General features: G+C 42.8%; 2 long non-coding RNA genes across 2 annotated transcripts in view; one reads left to right on the top strand and one right to left on the bottom strand.

The window, feature by feature from the left end:
* Window positions 1-19,705, top strand: part of LOC134175137 (uncharacterized) — an 81,007-nt gene that overhangs the window by 20,977 nt on the left and 40,325 nt on the right. The window lies entirely within an intron of this gene.
* Window positions 1,490-6,935, bottom strand: LOC134175112 (uncharacterized). The gene is made up of 3 exons (XR_009968898.1): window positions 4,285-6,935; window positions 2,695-2,802; window positions 1,490-1,731 (listed from the first exon to the last, which is right to left on the bottom strand). It is a non-coding gene; the product is annotated as an uncharacterized LOC134175112 (long non-coding RNA).

The following is a 19,705-nucleotide window of genomic DNA, read 5'->3' as shown; positions in this document are numbered from 1 at the left end:
AATAACAAAATGCAAATCAGTAGCAGTGGGTTTTTTCCTTCCACTTAATACAATGCTTGAATAACAGAGCATTTAAAGATTTACAATACATATTAATGGCATTTAAGCACCCTTCAGAGTAAATGCACCTTTAGTTTTCATCTGCTCCTTCTGTATTCACCTTTTCCTGTATTATGCCTGCTCTGTGCACCTCACACACTTTAGAACAAGGCCACCTCATCACATTTTTTCTTCTCTTTCCCTTCCTTTTCAATTGGCAGCAAAATCTCTCTCACTACTTAAAGAAAAATGACCACTCATTCCTTCCGCCATCCCCCACGCTGCAGAGTGAAAGCTCAATATATCTGGTCACCTAGATAAATCCAGGCATCATTGTCAAGGCTGAATGTCAGGACACAGTCACAAAGGCTGCTGCTCTATTAAATTCTTTAGCTGATAAAACACTGGTGTGGCAGATTTAGTCTGCGCTACTGCAATCCAAACAACTGACTGTTGCTCATAGATGAACAGCAGTTTGTAAGACTGTGCCAGACTTTTTACCTCCTTTACTCAATTAAAGCTCTCAATTGTACATACAGTTTTTCCTTTGTCAGTGTCACTACTTAGTTACTACTTTTTCTGCAATGGTGAAATGATAGACATCTAAAACCACCCCAAACAATCAAAATTAAACAAAACCCAAACACTTAAAAAAATCAAAACAATTTCCCAAATTATCTACCCCAGATTTTATGTGAAAAGTATTAGAATATATTTTAACAAAATAACATCTTTTCCACCAGCTGCACTTCAGCCTTGTAACAGGAGGATTGTTTTGTGGACATCATGAGTCATGTGAATGAAAACATGTCATCTGCACCACCATCTTCCATCATCTCCCTGGAACAGCCAGATCTACAACACTGTTAACCATTCTTGCTTTTCCAAGAAAATATTCCTTCCTCCCCTGCGCCTTTGGGGTTAAAGCAGTTTTGTGGTATCTTTAGAAATTATCACCTCTCCCTAGCTGCTAGCTGTTTGTTATCATGATGATACACACTGATCTCAGTTAGAAAACTGTTGCCAACTTTAGCATCATTTTGTGGATGCATTTGGTTTGGATCCATCGCCATGCTGAGAGATTGTGCAGCTCTGATCATTCCGAAGCTGTTCTGGAAAAACAAGACCAGAAATAATAGCTTTCCCTTCTTGCTTAAGGCTCACGTAAGGCAACCCAGAAGTTAGACTCGCCCATCACCTGCTGAGTGCACAACACCCAAGAGCCATTGCCTACTGATCCCACAGTACTCAAGAAGGAATCTGAAGAAGTTTTCACACATTTCTCCGAAGCCAGTCCATTTTAAAACATTGCTTATTTCAAACAGGACCTGAATATATGTTTCAGTAAGTCAGAGGAAGGAATATTCCAACAGGGTCCAGGAAGAACCAGTCCAGGTACCAGCTGCATTGCTGGAGCACACTGAGTGCCAAAAACCAGCACTGGGTGGCAGGCTAGGACAGCACTTAGTAGTGACTCCCAGCCCTGGTGCATCACTCTTCAGGTTCCTTCCTTATCACCTACCAAAATTCTACAAACCGTTAGTAGGGTGGTAGAGCAGGAGAAGCTCATGCACCCAGCACTAGGGACTGTCTTGCTCTATTAGGTGTTCCTAAGAAACCAGGCAGAGCAATCCCTCTCCCTGCAGCCAAAGGAGGCTACAGATATTGGCTCCCTCTTTTCTGTGTTTAAACCTGAAATAAAAACAATGCTTTTGAGAGGGAAAAGTGCAACTGGAATTTGTCCAGGCAACTAATCTTGTGGGTGTAATTTTAGAATGGAGCAGTCTGGTAGTCATACATTAATAAGCATATCTTGCTCTGCATCCCTGTGTGACGTAAAAACAACTTGGAAGTCAGCAGCCTTGTTCTCCATGAAATCTGCCACTAAAACCTTCCCCAGTCATCACTAGTAAAGGCAGGATTGACTTGCAAAGTGATCCCCAGACACAGATCAGCCCTCCTTCATGCTTAGGAAAAGAGATAAGTCTGTGGGGCATATGTGCAAATGCCTTTGAGACAAAGCCAGCTGATGGGAACAGAGACATTTCTATTTGCTACAACAAGCTACTGATGCTTCTTATGCACTATTGCAATCTCTATTGCACTATTTCAACCTTACAATTGCACTACTGCAATCTCCTTCCTATGTGTTTGGGTGCTGTGTTACAGACCAGTCTCCTCCTAGACCTACTATGGTTCATACCAAGCATCTGCAGAACAGTCAAACACCTAGGCTCTGTCTGAAAGGATAAAATGCTAATCTCATTAGATTTCTCATTTTCAGTGTAATATTGTCACAGTGCTATGCACCACTGCCACAGATTAGCAGGCTTGCCAGAACTGAGCCCCACTAATGAGTTAATCCAACTAACACTCAAATCCCAAATCAGGTTTAAAGCCATCTAGACAGAGGATCCAGCAAGAATGGCTGATGGGTAGGAAGGGAGAGGGTCAGCCGTGTTTTGAGAGAAGTAGTTGTTGATTAAGTGAGGGGTGGGTATAAAGGATAAGCAAGCATGCATTTTTTAGGTAGGAGAGGCTCAGCCAAACTCCGAGTTACCAGGCATGGGCGATAGCCCAAATGGGCCTGAGAAATAATTTTCAGTAACACATATATCTGTATGGATTGTCAGCTTCTGACTGAGAGACACTTACCTATAAAAATCAGGAGCTAACAAAGCTTCTATTGCCATTATTTAAGCTACAGTGCTTGGAAGGTCTAAGCAGCTTATAGATCTGAGCTGATTCATTCCAGACAGGAACCTGGAGATGAGAGGAAGGTTTTCACGTATTAGTTTCTTATTCTGCCAGTAACCCAACATGCTGAAGAGATGCACAGAGGCTCAAAGGAAAGTCACTGAGGAAAACACACATCTCTTATTGTTTGCATTCCAAATAGGCTCTTAAAATGTATCTGCAGCCTGAAGGGTAGAGCTGGCAGGGACCTCTTCTTTCCCTTATCCTTTTAGATGAATTTGCTCTTTTAGTGGGAAAGTACTGAATTACTGAAGCTGAAAATTTTCACGGGTACATACTGGCCACATTAGGCCTCTAGTAAGACATAGTTCCACCTTAGGTTTGGGAGAATCTGGCCAGAGTCCAAAGTACCACCTTAGAACAGCTTGGCGAGCAGAGTACTCTCCCAGAACAGGAGAAACCAAGGACACAACATGGTCGCTCACACCTCCAACAGGTGCCTAAAGACTAGCTCTTCAGAGTGATACTTTCACTTCTCTTTAATATTTTCTATAAAATACACCTTGAAAGGCCTCAGCTTTGCTTCATGGCGAGCAAAACTTTTTTTGCAATGTTGGTGTATTCCTCTGGACAGAAATATCATTTCCTGTCCAACAATTTACCCACAATTGTGCCCAAAGAGTGCCCAGAAAACAAGATGGTTTGCCAGTGCACTTATTTCCTCCTTGTGGATCCAGTCCTGTATATTTTACTCAGGAAAGTAGTCCACTGCCTGCAGTAGGATTTTGGTTTTTTTTTCCCAGTGGTAAATAATAACTCTTTGGAAATCCAGGAGCTTAGCACCAGGACCACACAGTTGCAGATAAGTGAACTGCATTTTATACTGTTGTGCATCATCATTTGACTATTGATGGATAGAGCTAGAAAGAAGAAGGTTTGCCAGTAAATGGAGTCAATTTGTTATGGATCTCTCTCTCTCGGAACTTTCATGAACAAGTGCTGTGTTAAGAAAACCTTTCTTCCCAGAAACCACATTTCTTATTGTTGCACCTTTTAATTATTCTGTCAAGCCCATTGGTCTGAGCAAGAATCCAGAGAACTCAATGTGAATCTGTCTGTTCATTTCACAACATCTTGATTGAGGCTTTAAACTGCATTGCATGCAAACAGGATAGCTTGACTATGTCCCTTTCCACCTCTCACTAGGCAAACAGATAAGTAGTAAGCAGTGTTTTTGAAGAAAGAGGGTCCATTTTTGTTTATTGTGTTGTAACTCCCTGTTGATAAAGCATGCCAATATGCTGCCAATTTTTAATCATAAGATACATTTTCCAGGTCCTTCACATCCTTTTGAGTGATCCCAAATAAATCCCAGTGTAAAGGGCATGAAATAGCCCAACTTTCCAAATGTAGCGAAGCTGCCAGAAGCATGCTTTTTGTGAGTACAGATCCCACCCCTTCCAGAGACAACTGCCCACAACAATCTCCTGCTCCATACTAACAAGGTACTGATAACAATAGTAATCACAGTTTGCCTGCTCAGCTCACCCCAGGAGCATGGTAGCAAATTGATGATCATTTCTCATTGTGAATTATGACACAGGCACATCACCTCACCCCTGGAATAAAGCAGCACCTGCCAATCCCGTTAAAACAGCAAGGGGAAAAATGAAAGCCCTGCCGTAGCCAATCTGATTCCCTGCTGACTCTAATTACCCAGACGGGAATTTACAATTGCTCCCTCCACCAACTCCTGCTCTGCAGTCTGCAGACTTTGGCTAGTTCTTTCTTTTGTATGCCTACTGCCACTGAGTAGATTGAGTTCCTAATGAGTCTTGACACTAATGGTACAAGGAGACAGCACAATTACATATCCCCCTCCCATTCAGAGCAAACCTGGCAGGAAATGACCTGAGACCTCACACCCTTCTACCCCAAAGAATCCAGTTATAATGCCTCAGGAGCAGGGCCAGCTGGTGCACGCTCCCCCCTCCAGCTGCCCTCGCTTCCCGTTTCCACTGTTCAGGTGGCTGGAAACAGTTCCTTATGGCCCGATCCATGACTGGTGCGTTGAGGCTAATACAGAAGTCAGAGAAGCTAAAGTACGTTTCAAACTGAAGCCAATTAAGAAAGGAAAGGGAAAAAAAAACCAAACCAACATTATTTCACACATGTTCTGGAGAGCTCTAACACACAGTTGTTGTGTATTATGTGTTTAACAATGTGTGTAACTCAGACTGCTTTAAAGTAGGAAGGGAAGACATGTGCTTCTATGATTTCCATGTTGATTGTTTTCCAGGTGTAAAAGAGACTGGAGCTACCTATTGAACTGTCAGCTAATTACAAGAAAAAAAAGATGCTGTCTGCTAATGAGGATGCAGATCCATGAGAAGCATCTTAGCTGGTGAGGAATAAATGTCTCCCACTCCTTGAGTGAGCAGCAGTCCACAAAAGATGTCTTCTGCTATAGCCCATGTTGGCGCATCATCTGAACAGCTCAATAGTACGTTTGCCTCTGTCAAAAGCCCTGCAAAAGAAAGCACTAGCCCCAGCATGCAGCTGGGAAGACGAGACAGAGGACCGAGGACATGTGCAGTCTGATCAAAGGACAAAATAGGCCCAAATCAGCTTATTCCAACTCCAGTGCTTTATATATAAATACCATTTGCCTCATGCCAGTAACTCTGAACCCAGCATTTCATTTATCAATCTCTTTCGCTGCTTTACTATGATAGCATAATCTACTTCTGTTAACCTCACTCTTCCTTCTCCTTCCCCTCAGGGGCCTGCAAGTCTTTTGCCTCACAGCTGTTTATCATTATGTATGGGACATTTCTCTCAGCCCTCAAAGAGTCCATCTGGCCTTCAAGGTTCTTTCTCTTCCTTTTCACACCCAGGTAGAAAGGAGCTGCTATAGTTCCCAGCTGCTCAGCATCCTCTGTCTTGTTACCCTCCCCAGCATGTACTTTCTCTCCTGGACAGCATTATCTGTAGTACTCTAGGGCTGCCATCAGCATGGGTGAAATCTTTAACTGCAATGCTTGTGAACTACTACATTTTAACACCAAGGGAAAAGATTGGAAAATTTACCTCCAGTCCAACTCCACTGGCAGCAGTTACAGCATGGATCATTTCAAGGATCACTTCTACCCTTCGTATCCTCTTCTACTCTGAAACTGGGTCTTAAATGTATATAATTTTAAGAAAACAGCTAATTTTAATCCCACTCATTGCTCTTTTCCTTATTGACAGAGGTGCTCTGAACCACATTGTATCCTGAGAAGTTTTGAGGAACAACTTATGCAGAGAAAACATCACAATTATGCAGGTGTTGCTATTCTATAGCTGCACAAAGCATTCCATACTTGCAAAACATGAAAAATGATCAGTAATTTCAAGTGGCTCATGGAACGCCTAATGGAGTTTTTTCTTTTTACTTTCCTCTCCAGTTTTAAAGTATTATTTATTGTAGTGTTCAAGTAAGAACAAGGGTTTACTATAGCAACCACGGCAGTGAGAGGTACTATTCATACACAGTCTCTGAAATACAAGCTTTTAAACACCTTCTTAGCAACACTTTTAAATAAACCTATGGCATAGGAGAATGCTATGTAGTTTATAAGGAGTTACTTGCACACTAAGTTAAGTCTGCAGAAACAGTATTGCTTAAGGTCTTCCCCTTCCTCTGTGATTCTAACATCCTAAAATTAGCACACTTGTTACCAGAGAACATCATTAATAAAAATACGAAGACATCATCTTCGGACAAGGACTACAAAGATCTGTCATATGGCAGCTTTTCTCGCTGCCACTACGTGGCAGCAGAAGTTGCTTGTGATTCACTGCATCAGTATCTTCACAGGCATTCCAGATGTGACCTTGCCATCCTCATTCTAGGGACCTTCTCTCATTCAGCATCTGCCAGCTGTCAGCATGGGACTCCAGGGAAAATTACTGAATATTTCTGGAAAATTACAAGGGGCAGCATAAGGCAGGATTTTATTTGTTTCCATTTTCTCTGTATAAGGGAGTTCAGATGTCTGCAGTTTGCCAGCTTCCTTTCTTTCACCTGGGCGTCTCTCCATTTTTCTGTAGTCTTCCACTTCACCCCTTTAGTTTTTCTTGTGTCACTCCATTTCACACAATTCCTCCTCCCACGATGTCATTTGCCTGCTCAAATCCATTCCACAAGAATGGGAGAGCAACAAAGACTCCTCTCCCCTTCTAATGTGGAGACTGGGTGTTATTTAGATGTATCAATGAGTATTGATCATTGTCTTCATTGACAAGTTTCTGTCCTTAATTGGCAGTTCCTTTACAAAGGCTCCTTCCAGGCCCAGCAAAGCTGCAAATGGATGTGCACTGGGAAAACCCACAATTAACAACTGTGGTTAACCACAAACAGATAAAACCATTTTAAACATGCCTGTCTTTGTCTAGGCTAGATGCTAAGTGATGTTTGAAGTATACTCACTTTAGATGCTATGAGTAATTCTGTTTTCACATTCCCACCTGCTTCCCCTACTGGTTTTGAACATCATACCAAATATATTCATGGTCCATGTGCATTTAGTATTCAGGATTCTCACTCTTTCATCGATTGAGGTATCATTGAATTCAAGCTGGCACTGTTTCACACTGCAGGACAAAAGTACTGATCACTGCATCCTCATTTTTTATCTCATGGCTCACATTTTTAGCTGCTGTACTCTGCTGAATTTTCCACTTCCTTCATAAAATCCAGTTGCTGGCCATGGTCAGGTAAACACTTCACTAGAGGGTAGCTATGCTGGTGCAGCAGCTGAAGCAGTTATTTTGTGTGTATTATTTGTGAAATGTGTTGGAGTTAAGACAGCTATATGCACATAAAGTTCTTTCCACAAAGCTATTTGCAAACATGGTCAAAACTACATTCTACCATGAATTTAGGGAAGCGTGCTAGATTTATATAAAAGCCAAATACTCCTTTAGATAGAAGCTCCTGGTTTGTATTGTTACCTAGGCTATGGGTGTAGAAAGCACCTGAGCACATGTATGCAAGGACCTGATTGTCTGGAACATGGGGCTGCTGATTACAACCATTATTTCAAGACAACTTAAGGGAAATGCAGATGCACATCCAATGCCTGGCAGAAAGAAAGAGCTCTGAACAGTATGGCAGGTTGATCCACCCCTCATCCCATCACAACTGGAAGAGAAATTCCCCAGAATCATTGCATGCTCTAGTGATGTTCAGTCCATGTTTTGCCCATTACCTCTCCCAATTACTATCCTGATTTCAAAATCCTCATGCCCCATGTTGGGCAGAACATCATGGTTTAACCCCAGCCAGCAACTAAGCCCCACACAGTGCTTGCTCACTCCTCCCCAGTGTGATGGGGGAGAGAATCAGAAGAATAACAATGAGAAAACTCATGGGTTAAGATAAAGACAATTTAACAGTTAAAGCAAAACAAGGAATTCATTCACCACTTCCCACCAGCAGGTGGGTGTTCAGCCACCTCCAGGAAAGCCGGGCTTCATCACACATAAAACTTACTGGAGAAGACAAATGCCATCACTCCAAATCTCCCTCCCTTCCTTCTTCTTCCAACTACTTTATAGGTTGAGCATGACAAAGTATGGTATGGAATATACCTTGGGTCAGATGGGGTCAGCTATCCTGGCTGTGTTGCCTCCCAACAACTCGTGCCTCTCAGTCTACTCACTGGTGGGGTGGTGTGAGAGGCAGAAAAAGCCTTGATGGTGCATAAGCACTGCTCAGCAATAACTAAAACATCCTTGTGTTATCAACACTGTTTCCAGCACAAATACGAAACACAGCCCTATACAAGCTACTGTGAAGAAAATTAACTCTATCCCTGCCAATACCAGCACAAGCACTCACACAATTGCAGCTGGAGAAATAGAACCTCTATAAAGTATCAAACTGCTCATTAACTTCTGCTGCCAAGGTTAACACCCATATTTTAGCCCTGTCACATATGCACTATAAAACTCCCTTTATCAGCTTCGTTATTCCTGCTGTAGGACCCAAATCAGGCCCCTATTAGACTGTTTTCAATCTTCTTTAAAAAGCCATGGACAATTTTAAGTGAAATGATGTTGCACAAATTGTTTTAATTAAAAGAACCCCATTTCCTCCTTGACTAGAATCATATCCCAGGTAGCAAGGACACTGTTTGCCTGTTTGCCAATTACCTGAGCATCACAGCTGCTTTATTCAGCACATTGTCAGTAGGAGATGGCTACTTTCGTCCAGACTTTTATAGCCCAATTTATTAATGACTCTCTTAATCCATTACCTAGAAATTTCACTGAATCACTTAAAGAAGATGTTAAGACAGGTTATACTCTTCGGTAGGCCAATGCCAAACAAGAAATATAGCAGGGTCTCATTCATTAAAAACGATGCTAATCAGCTCCAGCATATCCATTGGTTTTCTATCCTGGAAGGCATAATTTTGTGCTGATACTTTTCCAAGTCCCACATTGTTATATATTTTGAATATTTTGTCTCAATATGGTCTGGTTATTGCTAAGTGGGAAACCACTGCCAACAAATTTCATGCAGGCTGGATTTAATCTCAGAAAAGAGTGGAGGATTGATGTTACCAAAGGCCTTCTACTGTGCCACCCTTCAGCTCAAACTATTTAGCAAGCCACAGGCAGGCTTGGTACCCATGCTAAGCTCCTTGTTGCTCCTATCACCAAGAAAACTCTCTTCAGCATAAATTCAAAGCTCTGCTTCCTTAGCTGGGAGCTGTTCATTCCCTGTACACTGTGAAAGAAAATCTCCCAGTCTTAGACCCCCAAACAGACTCATTGCACTGAGTGAACACCTGAACTCCCACTGTAATAGTGTCCCTAGGCCCTTGATATTCCATTTTCAGGCACCCCCTCTTGCACCTTAGAGTACTCCAGTGCATTACTACAGGACCAGCTCCACAGAAAATGTAGCTTTAAGTTGCCTTTTATATGGGAGAAAAATAAAAGATTTTCTCAGTGTTCAAAGCACTGACACAGGCTGGGGAGACCCTGTATACAGCTTCCCTCCTTGTTTGAGAAGTGTCAGGCTCTCAGCTCTGGTGGAATAGACTTAACCATCAGGCTAATTCCAGGAAAAGACTTTCACTGAAACTATAGCAGTGCTGTGAGAGATGAAGAATGTTATCAAAGGGATAAAGAAGTCCCTTGAGAGGTAGCAGATATGGGTTCTAGTTCTTTCACCAAAGACTTCATATTAACCCTTCCCATTAAGAAGTTGTTGGAAAAAACACAACTAACAGCCTTGAAAAGAGCTGAATCCAGGTCTCCCATTTATTCTTCAGGTAAACCCCTTGGCCCCCAGTGCTTTCTCTGGCAGTTCCCACAGAGAAAACTGAAACCTCTCAGTAACATACATCTTCACTGTTAGAACCCACTCTGTGTTTGAAGTGTGGGTTCAAGTCTCCTCAGAAAAGCTCACTGTTGGTGAGGAATATGACCAGTCTATATGAGAAGTGTTTTGGAAGTAGGGTATCCTGAAAAAGAAAAGCTTATGCCCCAACTTTAAGGAAAAAGCAGCTGTTTCTGAAGCCTAAGTGGGCAGATGTCTTATTTGACAGTGCTGAATGTGGTATCTGAGTTCTAGAAAGGGGCACAACTTTAAACATGCATCTATCTTCAGCTTGCTGGCTTTTGTGAATCGTTCTCCAAGACGCCCATTTCTCCCTGGATACTGCAGAATCAATCTAGGACCCTCAATCGGGTTTGTGATACTACAAGCTGTAAACACGTATGTCTTTGTGGCTCGGTGTCCTAGGTCTTATAGGAGTTCATAAATTTTATGCTATTACATTCCTCAGGATCAGTTCTTTCAGCCACACTCTGATGACTCCTACCCCACACGCTCAGGTTTGGAAGGCAGCTCCTGAGGAAGAGATGCTGCCAGCCAAACTACCAGTGCTTGACATGACTGTAGTTTCAGCAAGGCAAAAAAACAGGAAATCCAGGTTCATAATAATAGTCTTAAACTGACTAAGATGGGAGAGTATGTTGCGTGGTCTGTCACAAGCCCTCTAGATTATCAGCAGAGATGAGTGAAGTCACCTCTACTCTGCCTCACTGATGACTAGACCAGAACAGCTCTACAGAGCTGCAAGCAGAGGAGAGGAGACAATTTTGCTGTGACAAGATCAGTTCTTAGACCACCAGTAGGAAGAGGAACTGGAGCAACCACTTGACACAAATTTAGTGGGACAGCCAGCGGTTTTCAGGGGCTTGCAAATAGTGATTTTTCAGCTCAGCAGCTGAACCAGGAAAAAAAAGCATAAATATTTTATTTGGATTGAACCAAAGCCTTTGTTTTTAAACACATATTCCTTCCTTTGTGTTGAATAACTGCTCCATCTGAGCCAAAATTGGATATTTTGTTTTCAAGGACTTGTAAGTGAAGCAAAAGAAATAAAGGGTTAGATTCACAGAGGTGGTAGAAAAGGCTGTCTGCAGTGTAACAGTCCATCAGCAATGGTTGGTGGACTTACCTCAGATATGGGAAGTCATCCCTTAAAAACTAATAACAGTGGCAAGCATTAAAACTGAGATCCTTGCTGAGTGTTCTGTATGTTAGATTAGGAAGTTGTGGTCTCTGAACCCTCAAACATACACAACCCCTTGAGGAAGATCCAAAGGCATTGCACCTCTAACTGCCCCATTGCCTGTAGCCAAGGTACATTTCTCTGAGGGCAAATACTCAGGCTGAGAAGTAATTGATCTGGATTCTGTCATGTATGAGAGGTTTTCACCATCTATTGCTCTCACATCCTGTTCTGCTGAAGTTACACAGTAAATTAGACTGACATCTGCCAGTAATGAGGTAGTTACAGCAAATCCTGCCCTAGGATGACAGATGGCCTTCACAGCACCCCTTCCAGCTCTCTCTTTCTATGATCCTGTGATCCTGATTGATGAAGAGTTCTTGGATGAAACAAACCTACTATTTACTGTTTGCTTGTGTAGCATAGCAAGTTACCTAGAGGTGAATGAAACAGGGTAATGGCTAGCTTGGTAAATTACAGAAATGGGTTTTTCCTGGAAACTCTCTCATCATTCTGAATGTCCTACCATTATCCAGCCAATTGTCTGGGGCCAAAACAGAAGAAGCAAACAAAGGAACTGGGGCAGGATTTATTATAAGCTCCCTGGCTTTGAGAATTAATTTTTTCACTGAAATATTCGGCAGAGTTGTGTCAATTTTCCTTCTTTACCCAGAGGTTATTTCTGCCCATCTCCAATGTCAGTCCTCTTCCAAGCATTCACACTCAGATGGAGCCTCGTTCCAGTGATTCTTATCCTTTCTTCTGCTTCAGTGACAGTCTGTGGCATAGCTTTGCTTCCCAATAGACTTCCTGAGGAAAGCCAACACTAATGCCAGGTTTGGAGACAATACTGTCCCTCCATGGACTGTAATATGAGGCTGAAAAGCAAACTTTGCTTTCAAACAGCCACAACAAAATAACAAATCCGCCCCTTCATTTTCTACACTCTATTTTCCTAATTAGGTGGGTGGGAGAACAAATGTCCACATGCAGAAAGTAGGTGGGCATAGGCTGGATAAATCCCATGCTCCCAATTCTTGGCATGGAATAGCGCAGCCATTATCCCTTCTAAATGTCAGGGAACTAGCTCCAACTCTATGAGGTGCCAGACACCTGCTCCCACTACTCCCAGCTTTGCCTTCTGCTGTTGCATCTCTCACTCACAGGCCTTGGTGCAATTCCACTCTGCACAAATTGAGCCATAAGTGCCAGGAAAGCAGGATTCTGAAAGCATTTCATAGAAAGGCACAGACCAGGGCAGCAACAGACCCACAAGGAGGGACACAGCTGCCACTTCCATGAAGAGGAACCACTCAGTACTTAGAATGCACATTGACAAAAAGCCAGCAGAGGGTTAAAGCAAGATGCTTTCCTGCAGGCAGATGAAGTAAAAAGGATTTAGGGATGTTTTCACAACAAAAAGAGGCAGAAGAGCTACAAAAGGCTATTGAGAAAAGATAGTGAGCTCTCCTAACTGACACATGTTGACACAGAAGCAGTGGCAAGAGAACAAGGCTGTCATGTTGAAAAAGCAGCTCTTCCAGCCACAGGCTGGGCTGCAAGGTAAATCATTTTCGGTGAAGTCCTCAAATACAGGGAAACCTGTCCAACTTAGTGCAAGGAGACAGCAAGATGGGCAGAACCTGTCTCAGGAGATCATCACTTCCTGCCTATGATCAGGGCTCCCTGCACACTCCTATCTAGCAGTGTAAGATGGGAAGAGCCAGTGGATCCATCAGCAATCATGATGTGTATTAGAAGACAGAGCTGCAAGGAAGTGGGGTGGAGGATAAAGAGGAGGAGAGAGTGCTTCTCAGTTTCTTTCCCTGGCTTCATGCAGGGCCTCACACTGCTCATCTGGGGCAAGTGATGCCATTCAGCAGCAACCTTAACACCCTTCCCTTCTTTACCATACAGTGAAGTAGACCAATGGCCAAGAGAGGTGTCTGCTACAGATCATTGCAGCATTCCAACATGATCCAGCAAACCTAGCACTGTTCTTCACAAGATGGAAGCGTTTAATGCCCCAGGCAGCTGTCAGCCTTGCTGGAAATGCACTGACAGCTCTGCCACAGGGACAGTGTGGTTCCCCACTCCCTGATCTGCACAGGATGTGCCACAGTGTTCACACCACTCATCAGCTGATCGGAGCAAAACCAGCTGGCTTAGTCTGGAACCAGTTGGAGAGCACCCATGCAAGCATGCTGCTCTTCCAGCACATTTGGGGGAAAGCAATGCCAACAGGCAAGGGTAGTAGCTTTTCCACTGGAGGCTTGGAAGCAAAAAGAGACATACCTTACCACACTAGAAGCACGGGAAACATGGGTGGGAAGGGGGAGGAACATGGGCCACAGCCCAGGATGCAGACAATTACTAACATCCCCACCTGAGTTAGACTACTATATACAGTATACATTTTTCTGTGACTGAAGGTGCCAGATTCCTTGGCAAATAAGAACATGGTGTGCCACTCCTGATGTACTCCTGCTTGTTACACAAATTATTGATATGGGCAGGGTTATTTATCTGCTGACTGCTCCACAGCACTTCACAACCCTTACAGCAGAATAAATTCAGCACTCTACTTAGCTTGAGCCTTTTGGGGCAAACCTGCAGACTGCAGCTAATGCACTGCAAATCAAGCTAGCCATTCAGCAGCAAACAAATGAGATGGGTAAGAAAGCAAGCTGGTAGCTGGTAGCTTGCTTTCTAGTTCATCACATGGCCTCACCATATTCATGGAAATGGTAGAGCTCTACAGTGTTTGTGGCAGTAGCAATAATGTCACCATGACTTTCAGGCACTTCAAATTACCTGTTTTGTGAAAACCCTATGCACTGTTAACACATACTTAATGCACAGTCCCAGGAACAGTGGGTGCCACCTGAAAACAAAACAGGTCTTACACTTGAGGGATGTCTATTACTCAAAAAAAGCAGGACACTTTCCAACGACCCAACCTTTTCTGCCACACCATGCTGCTCTTGCTCTGGGGGCTGCCTACCAAAGACACCAAATAACACACCAAACAAAGTACTACTCTTCCTGTGACTACTGGGTAGTTTCTCTGGCAAAGAGAAGCATTTGTCAGCCTAATGCTTCCACGAATGACAGACCAGTTGTCCCTATGAATCGCCCTCAGAAAAGGTCCTAATGCAGAGAAGGAGACTTATTGATTAGCATAGAAACAGAATAATATTCCCAGACTACTTTCCACCTCATTTCCAAACTCATATGACTCTCCCATATGTCAGCTCGAGTAGCAGCATTAACTACTCCATTTTCTGTGGAATTCGTGAGAATCAACTTGAAAGCTCTTATATAGGAATTTAGTCTTTTCCTCTGAGAATCGTAAACATCAATCAAGCCATATACTGCAAGATAATTTTAATTGATATTGCATAGCACCTAGCAATTCCCAACCAACATACAGAAGTTTGAGCAATGTTCAGGTAAGGCAAAGATTATGTCCTTCAGGAAACTAGAGGCAAACAGGTGGAGAGGGACCAACTGGGTAATGATGGAGATGTAAGTCACTTTGAGTCTTATTTACTAGTGAACAAGTTGCTTTATAGTAGAGGGTTTCTGTAGGGGTTTTTAAAGGAAAATAATTTGAAACTGCAAGATATATACCAAACATTTTTCTTACAGAATTTCTTATCTTCTAACCTCATAGAGTGCTTAAAAATATATTGCTATGGGCAAGTATCCTTCTAAAGGAAAACCTCTGAATATCATTATTGAGAAGATTAACATCTAGCATATAAAACAAAACAAAAAGTAGCTGTATATGGAAAGGAGGAGAAATACTTGCCTAACCATATGTCAGTAGGTCGAATTTTGATCCCATATAACCAGTCTGAAATGAATCCACTTACATAAGCACTAACCTGATGTCAGTGAGTTAAATGAGCTCAGAATCTGCCAGCTAAACACGCAGCACACTTGAAATCTTGTTGCTTGGCTGACAGGAGTCTCATTGTTGGAAGCCATGTGGATTTCCACTTCTGGAGTATTAACTTCTTTTCAGCCAGCAAAATCCACAGGATCTGTTTGTCTTGGAATCAGAAAGTGCCAGCTGTCCACTTCACCCAGTATGAATAAATGCAGATTTACTGTTTCAAAAGGACTTATAAAGAATAGTGGTTGTCTGAAGCCAGAAACAGCCTTTTTAATATCCACAGGAAATCTTCAGACGTATTTTCCTTTTAAGCTACCTGTAGCCTAAACCCTGAAGACTGCATACGAAGATCCCTAAAGGGCAGCCTTCAGAGGGAGAGAGAGAGTGAGTCAAATTCTAGCTGGGGCTATTGAAAAAGTTTCCAGGTTATGTTTGCACTACATGCCGCCTTGGAGAAATGCCTAGTTTCAGCTTATACAGGAAGCATTAGCATGGCCAATTGTGCTATAAACATCAGAAATAACACATGGTCCTTCCCGAGTTTGTGGCACAGCATCTAGTTTGAGAGAAGGAAAGAAGAGGGAAGTTTGGGCAATGGAGAAGAAAAGGAAAAGTCAGTGAGTTTTAAAGGGAAGAAAATGGGATTACTGCCTTCAGTTTCAGGGAGGAAGCAAGATGGAGATGAGAGCATCTAAGTTCCATTAATGTTGTCTGTTTTGCTTCCCGCTGTGCAAACCAGTTCATGAAATTCAGCAGCCTAGTAGGTCTGTCTCACTCATTGTGCAAGTGCAAAAGTAACACCTATGGTTGCTATTATAGAATCATAGAATAGTTAGGGTTGGAAAGGACCTTAAGATCATCAAGTTTCAACCCCCCTGCCATGAGCAGGGACACCTCGCACTAAACCATGTCACCCAAGGCTCTGTCCAACCTGACCTTGAACACCACCAGGGGTGGAGCATTCACAACTTCCCTGGGCAACCTATTCCAGTGCCTCACCACCCTAACAGGAAAGAATTTTTTCCTTATATCGAATCTAAACTCCCCTGTTTAAGTTTGAACCCATTACCCCTTGTCCTATCACTACAGTCCCTAATGAAGAGTCCCTCCCCAGCATCCCTATAGACCCCCTTCAGATACTGGAAGGCTGCTATGAGGTCCCCACGCAGCCTTCTCTTCTCCAGGCTGAACAGCCCCAATTTTCTCAGCCTATCTTCATACGGGAAGTGCTCCAGTCCCCTGATCACCCTCGTGGCCACCTCTGGACTTGTTCCAACAGTTCCATGTCCTTTTTATGTTGAGGGCACCAGACCTGCACACAATACTCCAAGTGAGGAATTCAGGCAGGTGCATGCACTAAAATTCAGATGATCAATCAGGTACAGGCTTCATATACATAAAAGAAAAGCAAATATCTGAGAGGAGGGAAAGGAGAAAGAAGTATAATCTAGATGTTTTTCTTCTCTCTTAACTGCAACCCAATGCTAAAAATCTCAGCTTGCACTTATTGTCCCTGACACAGAGAGCCACCACAACAACTGCAAATCCTGACCCTATTCACATCCTGGCAGGTTAAAAACAAAAGGACATCTGGACTTAATTATCCCTGTTTGAAAACAACCTCAGATTTGGATACAAAGCCAGAAAAGCTCTAATTTTTTTTGCCCAAAATGATTTAAAAGCCTTCCAAAAAGCTCATTTTAAAAGCAAGATTTTAGCTCAAAAGACCCACCCATTCAAGATGGCACAAATACCACAAAATACTGTGACTGGGATAGAAACCTCAAGAACATCTTGGACCACTGCAGACTTGAACCACACAGAGCCATCAGTTCTCACACATGAAACACAGCATCTATTTCTGAATTATATCCCAGCACTCTCCTCACTCTGGGACCCTTCAGGTCCTTTGGTTTTCCAGACTGCTGTATCCAGCATGTACAGTTGCATTGGGTTGCTCTGAACCCCAAGAATAGCTGAAAACACAGGTCAACATTTTGATCAGCCTGAATACCTTGACCTAGCTATAAATGTGCACCATCCAGACATCATTGTAGGAACAGTACTCAAAGGGACTCAGACCAACCCTCTTGCTTCACAGATCTCTCCTCTACAACTTAAAAACACAGTGTCAGTGTTTGGAAATGTTATTTTTTCACCTGTTCACTTTAAACTAATTTTGCTGCTGCAAAGGCATTTTCTCTCTTCATTAGCAGGGTTTTCACAAAAATAGCTTTCTTCCAGTTTATGTATTTTTATAATTTACTCAACCAGCATGTACTTGCTCATTTTCCTTTCAACTAGCAGCACAACCATGAGAGTGAAATTCAGTGGATGAAGCAGCTATGAAAAATTGCTTAACTGTGACCTTATGCAGTCTAGTTGCGACAGAAATCCTCTCTCATTAATCAGTTGCACTTTGACTATAGTATTGACTTTGTTCTCTTTATGGCGCCTTTCATTGCAGAAAGGCTGGTGGATAGCTCAAGAATGTCAAAATCACATTCAGATTTCAGAGCAGCAAAAAAGTAAAGAGGAGGAGGAAAAAAAATCTTGACGAAATTCTTCTGCAGCTTCCAGATGCTGCAACACGTACTTTTGGATATGTGGTGTGGCATTTTCCTGTGTTATTTGAGAAAATGTGTAATCAGCCACTTGTTGGGCTTATCACACAAGAATTTGCCAGAAAATAACTGTTATCTCTCAACTATGAGAGATATGTCCCTGGCTGACATTGCTGATTAAAGAGTTCCTGGGGTGGGCGAGTGTGGAAAGGCAGCCATTTTAGCTGGCGGTAGACTGTTCCCCATTCATATTATTTAAAGAAAAGGATGGTGCTTACACAAAGGACAAACAGCATCATAGCTGGAAAGGCAGAAGCAGCCCTGAGTCTCTAGCAAAATAAGTTACAATTCAGCATCAATGCAAGATTGTTGATGGGATGTTACAGCAAGGCTGGCAGGCCACATTTAGTTTGATAGGTATGATATTCTTACTTATGAAGCTGTAGGGATCATCCTGACTAGAAAAAGGCAGTTACAGAAGCTTTTCTGTCCTCCATAATGTTCCACTTGTGAATACTGGCAAGTCCTGGTCAGAGAAATACATGCAGCAGAGTATATGTCTACATGTCTCTCATTTCTCAACAAGTACTCTGGGGGTAGCCAAGATCCACAGGAACATGGGAAACGTGGATTTCTGCAAAGATACACTGAACAGCTAGACAGCAATCCTGCTGGGGGCAAACACTAGCTTTGGAATCAGTGCCTGTGCAGCACCCAGTGCTGTTGACTTAATGGTAAATGGTTTAATAGAAAGAGACAACTCTGAAGTCAACACCACACATAGTTGGGGCTTGTCATCTGAACAGCCGTATCTGACCTCTCTCTTGGTTGTCAGGGAAGAATATCTTCTTTTTATGCAGGCAAACCCCAGAAATGGCATATGGAAATTGAACAGGGGAGACTGAGCACATGAAATGGAAGGGTTAACACTTTTTCCTGAAGAAGGGTGTTACTCCCTCCATAATTGATACCAAAGCAGCTCTGGGCACAGTGCATCCCAACGAGAGAGCATGTGGCCTAATTTGGCATTTCTTCCACCAGCAGGAGGCTCTTCTGCAGGCTATTCACCATCCAACTGAGGTTGGCATCCTTGCCTGGTTGAAGCTGACATGCTGTGCCACATTATGAGTGGGAACAGGACCATCCTAACAGATTAGCATGAACACAGGCTTGCCAGAATACCAGTATGTGGATAATACTTAAGTGTTAAAGGGGCATCTCTGTCCAAAAATGATGAAATGACAGTCTGTCTTCAGCTTGTCCAGATAGAGTTAGGAAATCTGTCACAGAGTACCACAGCTGAGCTCAGCACACCTCAAAGCTATGTCTGCAGCCCATGTCAAAGAAACTCCATTTCAAGAATCAGATTCGCTACAGGATATATATATATGGTCAGGTCTTCAGAAGCAAGGTGTGAAAGCCTCAGTAGACTGGTTATTTTTCTTGCCTTGTTTGGCAGGAAATCCCAATTAAGAATTTCTTCTTTTTTTTTTTTTTTTTTTTTTTCCCCTGGGTAATTTATATACTTCTGTGCTTCACAGTAAACTTTGTAGTGAAGGAAAAAAGTTAGGGTCAGACTGTGATGAAGCTTATGCAGACACACAAAGTGGGGAGTAAGATGGGAGAAGCCTCTCTCCATTTCTTACAGCCTTGGGGGGTTTAAGCAATAGTGAGTGCACTAGCTCCATTTGCTCCTTGGGGAGGTACACTGGCCAAGTCAGCTGGCATGCTGCTGTGTCTCAGCAAGGACTGAGGCTGGGTACCTTCAAAGATTGCAGAATATGAAGTGAATTTCTCCAAGATACTTGTTGCACAAACCAGGACCTGTGGTATGTAAGGCAAGGAAGAGTCATGTGGTAGATCAGCATCAGCACGACCCACTTGGTATCCTCATTTAGCTTTCAAGGTTTTTCCGATCTGCAGAT

The sequence above is a fragment of the Pezoporus occidentalis genome, unplaced genomic scaffold (assembly GCF_034315485.1).
Source record: "Pezoporus occidentalis ecotype Australia unplaced genomic scaffold, CSIRO_AGI_Poc_V1 ctg66, whole genome shotgun sequence".
In the NCBI taxonomy this organism is placed as follows: domain Eukaryota; kingdom Metazoa; phylum Chordata; class Aves; order Psittaciformes; family Psittacidae; genus Pezoporus; species Pezoporus occidentalis.
This window is presented reverse-complemented; position numbering and strand designations above follow the sequence as displayed.